The sequence below is a fragment of the Lissotriton vulgaris genome, chromosome 5, assembly GCF_964263255.1.
Source record: "Lissotriton vulgaris chromosome 5, aLisVul1.2, whole genome shotgun sequence".
Lineage (NCBI taxonomy): Eukaryota > Metazoa > Chordata > Amphibia > Caudata > Salamandridae > Lissotriton > Lissotriton vulgaris.
Genome location: NC_141693.1, coordinates 528131708 through 528144396, shown reverse-complemented (window position 1 = coordinate 528144396; position 12689 = coordinate 528131708).

Here is a 12689-nt window from a genome sequence, read left to right as displayed (position 1 = left end):
TATTTACCATAATGCACTGGGACACACTGAGTGCTCGGATGTGAGGCAGTGTGTGCCCACCCTCCTTTGTTTGAAAAGGCTCCCTTGAGATAATGAGCTGCTGAGCTCTGGCTGATGCACTTGAGCCCAGTGAGTGGTACAGATAACTGAAAAGACTTTGGACAGCATTTCCTGTATCCCCAAAAAGACTTGTTGCTCTCTACTGATGAAGGACTACATTCAGAAACACATGTCTAGAGATACACAGCACTGGCTGCACCAACAAGGGTGAAGAACTAAAGGCTACCACTGAAGTAAGTGTTATCTTGCACTGCATTTACCATAATACATTGCGGCAACTGAGTGCTCAGATGTGAGGCAGTGTGCACCCACCCTCCCATAGTATTACTCTGTGTAAACGTATGGGTGCATAGAATGGCTTTGCAGAGTGTAATGTAAATTGTGAACGGTTTCCCAACCAATAAAGTATCAGATACAAGGAGTCCTCCATGTTAAAAACAACAAAGACTGAGTGCACTGAACTTGGGTTACAAAGGCATGTTTCACAGTTGGTTGTGTCAGCGCGTATTGTAAGAAAATTGTGTAAAAAGTCAAACCTTTTGTTCACATGTTAAATAGTTGTTATATGGTGTTAAAAACAAATTCTATGTTAAGGGAATGTTTGCAAGGTGTGGCTGTTTACTTACATACATGTGCTAAAGATTTAGCTGCTTCGCTGCAGTGCGAATTCTGCCGCTGTGCTGGGACATTCCAATCCTGGGCGTGACTCGGACGGCCCCTGGCGATCGTGCGCGCATGGCCACCATGACTCATGGCAGCCACGGAAGAGGTTAGAGGCACATTGTTGAATAATCTGAACTGTAAGGATAAGTAGAGAAGGTTTAAATCAAATAGTGATTGTAAGCATGACTCAACGGTTTATACCACTGTGTTAATCTAAGAAATGTGTGTAGTTTATTTTACAAACTAAAGAGTGTTGTCCATAGGGCCTGGCTGAAGGTGTCTTATCAGTGGTGAATGAATACCTGTCAGCATCTTGACCAAACATTGGGTGTTCAAGGTTTAAAAAGTGGATATCCTGATTGATGTCTATGGAAGAATGTTATTTCTTAGGTGGGGGAGTAAAAAGAGGCTAACATGGACCAATTGTGGTTGAGTTGGAAGATATGCTGTGTGTGTAATATGTAGGCAAAAACTATGTTTATTGTCACTTGATTGGTGACTCAAAATTGGGCACTAGTGTAGCTTGTTAAAGCACTTGAAGTCAAGAAAGCCTATAGAACACTCGCGCAATGATTATATGATGTCATCAGGGATGTCATCAATTATGGCATTTAATATATCATCGATAAGCTCATCAATGATGTCATCTAACATTTCATAAGTGATGTAATATGTGAAATCATAAACAGTACATGGCAGGGCACACATTGCAGTTAGTTCTCTAATTTATAACTGGTGAATTTCAGTTGTCATATGCTTTTTAAATATTATCTCTTATTTCATTTCAACCCTAACTGTAACATTACTTTAACTGTTGCTTTTTTCAGTGAATTTGTTTTTTAACATGAGCTAAGATCTTATTACCATACCTACCTATAAAATCACTTTAACCTTTGCTTTTTCAGTGAATGTATGTGTTTTGTATCATGTTTTTCGTTGAGCATACCCCCAGCCTTGCTGGGGGCAACATGTACCCCACCCACCCCACCAAGGAGAGGCCAACCACTGTTGCACATGGCCTTTGTCTCTGTGCAGCTGGAGTTGGCTCCCTATCAGCTGTAGGATGGACAACACCTGTTGTGCATTCCTTTGTTGTGGACTGTGGGGGTTTTATTTATAAAGTTTTATATAACGCCAACAGAATCCCGAGGGATATCAGAGCGCTTTACAGTTGGAGGGAAGGAAGGTAACACTGGCAGTACAGGCATCAAATAGGAATAACAACTAAAACACATATCAAAAAGGCAAACCAAACAAAAAGGCTACAATCGAAAGGGGTCAACAAAGAATAAGATAATAACTGGTACATAGCGAACTGGGAGGGGAGCAAATGTTTGGTAAAGAAAAATCACACCCAGGGCAGGGCTTAAGGTGTAGGTCCAATTCATTAGAGCAGGTGGTCCAAAACCCTTTTAAGGTAAGAATTTGTTCATGAGGAATCTTTTTACTTCCAACTGGAAGGCAACCTTGGAGGAGATTCTGCTTATTTCCGGTGGGAGAGAGCTCCAGATCTTCGGAGCAGAGCCAGAGAAAGCTCAGTGACACTTTCTCTTTTTGTGAAAGATCTGTAGTTTTAGGAGGAGAGAGTTTGCACTCCTAGAAGGTCTACCCCTCCAGATAATTCTAGCTTTTGCGCTAGATAACTAGGGGTTCTAAAATGGAGGGTTTTGTGAGACAGGCAGGCAATCTTTAGCTGTATTCTTGCTTCGTAGGACAACCAATTTAGGGATTTTAAGACTGGGGAAATGTGCACATTTCTTTTGGTACCTGTAACCAATCGGGCTGCAGCATTCAATGAAGCCCTTAGTGGGGCCAAGGTATAGTTGGGGAGGCCGCAGAGCGTAGCACTGCCATAGCCTAGCCTCGGCAAAACAAGCGCTTGGACCACTTGCTTGAAGTCAGCTTGTGGGAGGAAAGGTTTGAGATTCCTGAGTATCCTCATCAGGTGATTAGCTCCCTTGCACACATTGCTATTATGATTCTTCATGTTTAGATGCTTGCCAGGGTGATTCCCAGAGATTTGGCTGAGTCAATAATGAGGGGGGAGCAGCTGAAGGCAATGAGGTGGTTCATTCAAAGGTCTAATTTGGGGATGTGATTCGGAGGAGAAATGAGAAGGAATTATGTATTGGAGGTGTGGAGCAGGAGATGGTTCCCAGTTAACCAGTTTTGAGTATTCATTAGGGTAGTGTTGAGTGAGATGAAGTTATCCGGGGAGGACATTTTCAGATAAAGTTGCGTGTCATCCGCATACATATGGAAGAGAATGTCTGTGAAATTGAATACATTAGTTAATGGCTCCAAGAATAAGCTGAAGAGTATGGGAGATAAGGCGGACCCTTGGGGGACCCCCATGAATATTTGTGATGGCTGGGAGAGAGAGTGGTTCGCCTTACCTCTTTGGGATCTGTGGTGAAGGAAGGACGAGAACCATTGCAGCACTGACACAGAAAGGCCCATTATGTGCTCCAAAATGGACAGGCGGTTGTTGTGATTAACAGTGTCAAATGCAGAGGAAAGGTCTAGAAGAATAAGGAGTCAAGATTCATTTTGGTCAAGCATTTTTAAGATATCACCCATACCATGACTGAGAGCCGATTCTGTGACGTACCCACTCCGAAAGCCAGATTGATGTTGATCCAGGAGATGAAAATTCTCGATGTGAGTATAGAGTTGAGATTGGATGCATTTTTCTAGGAGAGTGGCTATAGTGGGGATGTTAGAAATAGGGGGTAAGTTGTTTTGATCAGTACTGTCTTCTGCAGGCTTTTTTTAAATAGATGTTACCTGAGCTGCTTTTAGGCACTCGGGGATCGTGCCTTGTGACAGAGATGCATTGACACTTTTTGTCCAGATGTGATTTCTTTGAAAATGGAAGGTGGCAACGAGTCGCTAAAATGATTAGATTGGTTGATACTCTGAAGAATCTTGTTAATATCCCTTTAACTGAGGGGGTGAAGGTGACCCATAAGGCATTGTTCTTGTTACTCAGTCTAATCTGTTTGATCTTCTGTAATAGGGCCGGGGGGCGCAGACCCATAGGATAGCAATAGAGCCTTCCTGGAGTCAAGATCAATATTGATGACTCTTGATTTCTTAGTAAAGAAAGCAGCCAGATCATCATATGAAGGTGGGCTGACTCCAGAGTCTGAGAGGTTTGGTGCTTCCACCGATTGTTGTTTAACCATCTCAGAAAGTTTCTTGTGGCAATTTGCGGCTTGATTACGTTGGGATCCATAGTAGTCGGCCTTAGCGATCTTGATTTGTTTGTTATAGGAGCTCCTTACCGATCTAAGGATTTTTAGCTGGTCCGAGGATGGTTTTGATCTCCAGGATCTTTCGATTGCCCTAAGGTTGCAGCATTCAGAGTTTAAGTTGCCGTTGAACCAGGGTTTGGATATTTTTGTTGAGGCATTTTTTTGTTGGAGTCGAGCAATGGAATGCTAGAGATAGTAGACTTGTAGAAGTCAGTGAGTGCATGAACCTCAGATGTGTCAACTTGGGAAGAGAGGGCAAGTTTACAGTGGGTTGCTAGTTCAGCTCTATTGATATCTCTGAGGTCTCTTTTCCAAATCCTTGTATTCGTTGGTTGAGCCTTCCTCAGAGAGACCTCCATGTTAATATAAATGAAGATGCTGTAATGGGCGACCAATCGCAAGGGGTAATGGTATCCAGTATGATGGTGTGACCTTTGGTGATGATGAGGTCCAGCATTTCTCCTTTATTATAAGTTTGCCGTTCACAGTGTTGAATCAGCTCGTGATCACTTAAGAACGATTTGAGGCATGTTTCAGCTTGGTCATTGGGGTTAGACCAGTGAAGGCTGAAATCAAAGAGGAAGATTTGGGACATAACGGAATCGACATTGCCAGAGATGATTTCCATTAATTGTTCGATGAAGAGGAGGTTGTCCCCAGGGGGTGATAAAATGTGTGTAATTTGCATACAGGAAGGCTGTTACTAGAGATGTTGAGACAAAGGTATTCGCATGAGGATGGCATAGAGGAGTCATAGTGGGAGACAGAGAGTGTGCTCCGATGTACGCAAGCTAGGCCATCGCCCAGCTTCATAACTCTGTCTAGACAAATTATGTCATGGGTAGAAGGCACTAAGAGGTCTAGGATAGGAGAGGAAGAAGGATTGAGCCAAGTTTCAGTGAGGATGATGATGTCTATCTCATTGTGCTGGATGAGGTCGAATATATCAGAGGCGTGTTTGCTGGCTGACCTGCAGTTGAGTAGTATGCATTTAAGTTGTACCGGTGTATGGGGGGAGAAGTCTGTATGATGTTTACTTTCATAAGGTTGTCATTATGTATGCCTCTAAGGTTGTGAGGGGGTTCTTTTGTTCGGGTTAGCGTGAATGGCTTGGATTTGCCCCAGAGGAATCTTGTTGGTTTCTAGGAAAGGCACGAGTTGAGTAAGGTATTAATATGGTTAGATGCAAGATAGGCCTTTGCTCTTCTGGGGCGGGAGGGAGTGTTAGGTAGAGGTACGGTTTTAGAAATAAGAGAGGGGGAAAATCTAACCGAGGCGAGTTCTATCATTAGCGGGGGCTCTGGGCAACTTAAAGAGAGAGAGGAGGGAACTGATCAGGGGGAGATGTTCAAATGAAAGGGCTTTCAAATCATGAAGTTCAACGATGAGAAGGTGCAACTGGAGAGATATATCATCCAGGTGCACCACCAGGTCTGAGTGCTGCGAGGGGGGTAGAGGTTGTGTAGGGAGATCTGGCGGAGAGGAGGGGTCTCGATGTGAGCCAGCAAAGTCAAAGGCGGTATTTTGAGGTTCCAGAAGGGGGAAGTTGGTCATCGAGGACTTGCGGTGGTCCATAATGCATGGATAGAGAGGTCGGTAAAAATAGGAGGGTGGGAGGGTCATTGCTCTGTGAGCCAGGGACGGTCAAGTGAGGGTTGAGTGGGTTTAACTGTACAGGGTCCGAGAAGGGTAATTGCCGGGACTCTGGCCTAGCAGGTGGGGTGGAAGGAGGGATGCATAAAGGGGGATATTTCTATGAGTGCAATGGCGGCAGGGTGAGAGGGTACCTCATCACTCGAGAATCAGCCTGTATCGGACTGGAGAATGGTGAGAAGAGTGAACCAGTAGGCCTGCCCACCTTCTGAGTCAGAGGTCTAGTGTATTTGGTCAGTCTGACGGGGGATTGAGAGGCTCTGAGATCATCTAAGGCGGGAGAATGAGTTAGGGAGAGTGTGAGGGTTAGCCACTTTGTCTTACCTGGAGCCAGCCCCTGTACCCAACCTACAGCAGACTGCCAAACCCACACCAGGATACTCTTGCTGGCGAGAGCAAGCTTTAAATATAAACATAACTTGAAGTAACAGTGCCTTTGGTTGTGTACACTGGCATTAATCACAGGCCAACCCCCTTGAGCAACTAGTGCCCAACCACCTGGGGCCTGCAGCATTCACAGCCGGGGCCTCCATCCTTGTTAGACCCTTTACCGAACCCGTTCTACGGTGACCAACCTACACAGAGCATGGCCTTTAGGTTCGGCTCATGGCCTGCCCACTTCTTGGAAACTCAACCCTTGCTGTGCATGGCCTTTGGCATGGCATTTAAAAAAACAATACAATTGTATTACCACAGCACCATGCTATGGCGGTACTACTGAGATACTTCATAGGCCGTGCTTGGACCTGTGGTTTTGTTATGTTAACTACTGGTGGGGTCCCTATGAACCCTAACACATGGCCAGGTGACCAGGCTGTGCTCACCAGGCCTCCTTATGAGCCCATTTGAAATATTTGTCAGGACTTCGAGACTGAGTCCCTGAGTCCTGTAATGTCAGCTGCAATGTTTTCCCTGATGTTGCCTCCAGCCAATTCAGATTGTTTTTGTACCGCAGTACCGAAATGAAAGACTGGACAAAATGCACCCTTGACCAATCAGAAACAGCTATTTTTGAATTTTTGGGCTCTGGTGGAGTAGCACTGGTTTCCTACAGTACTAACCTTCCAGGCATCTCCAACTTTTTCTGAGGCTTAACCCCTTCATGCCCAACTAGAGCACTTCTTTAAATGCTAATTTCTCAAAAACGACTGAACAGATTTACACCAAAATTGTGCCTTCTGAGTAAAGTTCTAACTTTGTGCCAAATTTGGTGTAATTTTGTTCAGCTATTTCCACTTGTTGGATCAGCATGAAACATTCCATTAAGGAACCAAAGTAGATGAACTTTAACTTGCATTGTTTTGTTCACGTTTGCCAAATGTCACCGAAGTTGTTACAAAAAATGACTTTCTTATGGAAACTCTGTCCTAAATATGTACTATGATTGCCCCCCTTCTCCATAATGATGTCTGTTATTATCAGTATCAGTGTAAAGGTACCCCTCTACCAAAGTTCTTCTTTCAGGTCCCTGTGTGTCTCAGAATCCCCATTGCAGTGCCACGCAACTGCTACCTATGGTTCCCTTTTCTCCTTGTTTCTTTAACAATTTGACATTTTTAACATGTTTTCAAATGAAAAACAGTGCTTCTTTTACCCTCTTTACTTTTAAATTGCTTTAGAGTACTAACAAGACATCAACTATTTCAAAGACATTGTCCTATCAGTTGGAAGTGATAGCAGGTTGAGGATATGATGGACCAGGTCTTCTGCAGATTGGTGTGATGATTTCTTTTTTTTCTTTTTCCCTATATATAAAGTTTAAGTTCTTTTTTTTGTATTGTTGGAGGGGTTTGGCTTACTCTTTCACATCATAATATTGGTTATATGCCGTACAGTAGCCATAAATTATGTTTTCTTTTTCCATATTCCTCCTGGCTCGACTGTTTTCTTTGTGCTTGAAATGTCACTGAGAGCGAAGCAATTGATCATACGTATGACAGCAAAGTATGGTGTTAACTTCAAGGAAAGAAAATTAGAATACTTATTGAAGATAGAAAACAAAAACTAATACACCGTGCCAGGAGAGAGTGTGTTGGAAACCCAAAAGCAGACCTGACTGTGAGAATTTGTTCATATGGGAAACGGCCAGCACAACACTTGCAGCAATTGGATGGTAAGAACATTAGTAAAACTGAATGTTGGATGGGAAGAAAGGTATTAGGTGAAAGGCTGATGCTGTAACTATACAGATCATGTTATATCTCAGTTGAGTGTGTGTAAGAGGGAACCCGATGAAGCATGTCACCTCTGGGTGAGTGAGGATTCTTGTCTTTAAGACAATAATTGTCCCCACATTCATATTCTCAACAAAAAAAAATTATCCTGTTACTTGTTGTGAGTTTATACTATATGGAGTGGTATCGTGGATTAAATTGTCTCTAATTTTGTGACCCTCTAAGTGACTACGTGAAATTATATGTAGTACAGCTGTGAGCTGTGGGTTTTTGTAGTTTTCAAGAGTAACATATGGTTTCACAATTATCTATCCAGTTTTTCAGACTACTCTTTTGACTGTGGTCAGTTTAGAAAGATGGAAAATACAGGACTAGCATTTGAAGATGATATGATACAGGCAATACTTCAGACATCTACAGCCTGATTCATCATTCTCCCGTTTTGCGAGCCCCTAATAGCGATTCATAGCGAATCGCTATTAAGGACTCGCAAAACGGGATTCATGTAGAAATTGCATAAAGAAATGCGATTCCTACATATTCCTAATTTGCGATTAGCAAATTGCTAATCGCAAATAAGGAATAACTCGCCATTCATTCCTATGGGCCAAAAGGCCCATAGGAATGAATGGGGAGTATTCCTTATTTGCTATTAGCAATTTGCTAATCGCAAATAAGATAGCGAATTGAAGGGTGCCAGGGGTGTCCAAAGGACACCCTGTAGCACCCCTCAAATGAAATTTTACACAGGTGTTGCACACACACATGTCCAAAGGACATGTGTGTGTGTAACATGCAACTCAGAAAAATGCATTTAAATGCATTTTTCTGAGTTTTCGCAATTTACCACGAGGTTTGACCTCGCGGTAAATTCCGGCCAGAAATTGCGAATTCGCAAAATAAAATTGGATGATGAATTGCATTTAAGGAATCTCAAATAGAGATTCCTTAAATGTAATTCCTCGCAAAACTGCGAGATCGCAATTAGCGATTTTTGCATTTGGGATGCGGAATCCCAAATGCAAAAATCGCACTCGCAAAGGGCCAGATTCTCAGAGTCTGGCCCTTTGCGAGCGCAATTTTCTTTGATGAATCGGGCGGCTAGTATTCTTGACACACATATCCCACAATCTGTATCTAACACAGAAGAATGGACTGAACTCAGCAATGATAAGAAACAACTTGTGAGGACCATTTTACATGCAGCAATATTGACAGAGTATTTAAGAGGGAACATTGCTCCCCCTGGGTTAATTATATCAAAAGCTCCTAGACTCATTTTTGAGAATAAAGTGTTTGTAACCAACTGGTCCAAAATCGCTAGGCTTTGTACCAGAGATTAGCTGGTTCTGATAGTTAATACAACAAAAGAAACTGCTGATCTCTTGGTTATTGTGATACAGACTTTGGAAACTCAATTAGAGAGAGAGAGAGAGAGAGAGAGAAACTTGTTTATTTAGACCATGGTCTTTTAAACAGTACAGAACACACGCAATTAGGATCAAAAAGTACGGACAGACAAAATTCTACTACATCTTAAATAGGTAAAATTCAATACTTGTTAAAAGAAAATTAAAAGAGGGTGACACCCTCAAAAACACAACATACAATACACCCTATTTTTACAGAGATCTCAAAATCACTAAAAGGATGAGAAGAAAATTTTTCATTTTATAAAAACTTTAAAACAACTTAAAATCAGTGCCCCTCCTTCGAAATCTCCCTTCAATATTCTTTTAAACCCTTCAAAAATGTACCCAAACCAATTGCAATCTCTAACGTGGGCATATCGGTAAGTAAACAGATCGCCTGGGCACGTGAAGTTATCTTATGTGATAGAAATATAGGACGTAAAAACAATTTCCTTCTATCGTGTACAAATAAGCAATCAAGTAAAATATGCGGCATATCATATCTTATTCCACGCCCACAGTTACAGTTACCTTCTGGGCCAATCAGTGCAGATTTTAATTTTCCATCTATCTTCCATGGGTTAACCCCAACCCGAGTCCTAAGAATTTCATATCTCAGCACTTGGTTGGGCAGACTGTCCAAGTAAGGGAACCAGCCATCGTTAACCCATGACTTTTTTAACCACTGGACCAATTTTTTCTCTGACATATAATCTAGGTCCTGCGCCCTGGAGACAACTGGCCTTGTTCCCTAAGGCTTTTCTTAGTAAACTCGGCTATCAAGGCGTCCTGAGAGAATTTCACATTAAGGCGCCCAGTTACTTTCAGGAGGGTTTTGCTCACATCCTTTGCCCAGGCATGGTTACTTATTTGGATCTCATCTCTACACCACTGTGAGACCTTTAGTGTCACTCCTGGGTCTTGGCGCTTCCAGAATCTTACCAGGGCCATTTCAGAATGTACGGTCCATGAAGTTAGCCCTAGCTCCATTCTTATTGCTTGAACCATAGTTTAGTTTGGTAAGGACAATAATATTTTAAAGATTTTTCCCTCTTCCTGGTCCCACTCATGTTTACTGCTCAAGTATAACACCTCAGCGCCATACAATACTTGGGGGGGATCATTGCTCCAAATGCCTTTATCATTGGTTTATGAGTCATGTCGCCATATTCTTTATTAAACCTTTTCAACCCACATGTGGAAGAAAAACCTTTGGCTCTTTGCGCCTCCAAATGGGTGCTCCAATTTAGCACACTATCAAACCAGAGGCCTAGATATCTATATTCATTGACTGCCTCTAATTTGTCATTACCCAAAAACCAATTAAAGTTCTTCTTGCTCTTTCCAAAACATAAAACCTTAGTTATTTCCATATTTACAGTCAAAATGTTCCTATCACAGTAACCTTTAAAAGCATGTAGTTTCCTTTGAAGTCCTATTTCTGTTTGATCTAGGATCACTAAGTCATCTGCGTATAATAGGCAAGGCACTTTGTGCCCACTCATTCTAGGGCTTGCACTTCTTTCTACTTCAAGTGTCACAGGGAGATCTGCCAGAAAGATGGAAAATAACAGGGGTGCCAGGACGCACCCTTGTCTAAGGCCATTCCCTATCAATATCTTGTGGGTTAGTGACCCATGCGAATCTCTAATAACCTGGGCCCAGTTCCCTCTATGGAGATCTTTCAAGATCATCAATAAGCCATCCGGAATTCTATATCCTGTCAAATCCTCCCAGAGTTTGTTCCGGTCCACAGAGTCAAACGTGGCCCGAAAGTCAACAAAACAACAATGCAACTTCCCATTTTGTTCTATTGACTTCCGGGCCAAAGCCCATAGGGCAAAGCAGTGGTCCACTGGAACAATTGCTCTCTCTTCTGCCCAAGTCCTTAGCCTACCTAATATTATTTTAGCAAATATTTTTTCTCCAATGTCAAGTAGTTTGATTAATCTATAGTTCCTTGGTGTGTTGAAGTCTCCTTTTTTATGGATCGGTCAAATTATCGCACCCTTCCAATTGCTTGGAACTATCCCTGATTCTAGGATTACTAAAAACATTTGGGAGAAGAATGTAGCCCACCAAGATGTCCGTGACTTGATTATAAGGGCATTAGAAAAAAGAGTGCCTCTCCACCACTTAATTACAACCATATTTATGGAACATTGAAAACGCAAGCTGTCGTTTCCAAGCAGGTACTTTTATTTATACCAATTACTTAAACATTTATACTTCATTTGTCAAACAAAACGTATTATGAGCAGACAAGACCTATGTGTAACATAAGATCAAACCAAAGTAGAACTTTGAAATACACTACAGTGTCATAACTAAATATGAGCAAAAAACTTAATATAATCCTTAGTTAAACGAACAATATGTAGACTACAGACAAGAACATTACAATATACATTACAATCAATGGTAAATACAATTAGGCATTTGATTGAAGCAAAAAAGGAGTAAAGCAAAAAAGAATTGGAAGAAAAAAGAGACGCGAAAGTAAATTCGAGAATCTTGTATGACCAGTGGTAACTGGTGGATGAGTTATCCTTTTCAGAATAGCCTTTTCAGAATAGCCGACGCGTTTCGAATCCAGAGAATTACTTTCCGGATTCTCATCAGGGCATGGTTATTCAGTCTGTAAGTTTGGCAAAGAGAAGGAAAGATTGTGTAAACTTATTGAAACAAGAGCGACAGTCTCCCTATTTAGTGACACTCAGTTAGGGGGGACCTACCGCTTTTGACGGAAGCTAATTCAATGAAGGTGTAGTAGTGCAGAGGGCATCCAGGAGTTGGAGCTGCCTATGACAAAAATGAATTGACATTAGACCGATTGTAAGGCTAATGACTAAAGAGTGCAAAATACTCTGTTTAAAAAGTGCACATACCGTAGACTTTCTCAAACTAGTGTGGGCGGTTTTATTTCATTTCATTTCAAGTTGGTTGCAGGCTCCTTGGTACATTTATTAAACTTCCAGCAGCCTGTGGCACCCTGGGGAAGAACAATAATGTTGTTGGGACCGGGAGCAGTGATTGTTTTAAAGAAACGAGTGGTGTGGTGGTTTGCATGCAACATACCTGCACGGATGGTGCGGGGCCGTCCGAGTGACTGGGCAAACGTTGTTTGTGGAAAACCGGCGTTTAATTATTCAACCGGAGTCAGTTTCCGCTAAGGAAAAAACGGGGCGAAATGTTTAGCATACTTTCTGCGTTAGCCGCGAGTGAAGCAGAGGCCGGCGGCAGGTCCCGTTAAGGCGCCGCTTACCTGTATGTCTCTTGCTCTGGGCTCCCTGTGCTTCTCTCGGATCGCCAAGGCCGGTACTGTTTAATTATTCAACCGGAGTCCGTTTCCGCTAAGGAAAAAACGGGGCGAAATGTTTAGCATACTTTCCGCGTAAACGCGAGTGAAGCAGAGGCCGGCGGCAGGTCCCGTTAAGGCGCCGCTTACCTGTATGTCTCTTGCTCTGGGC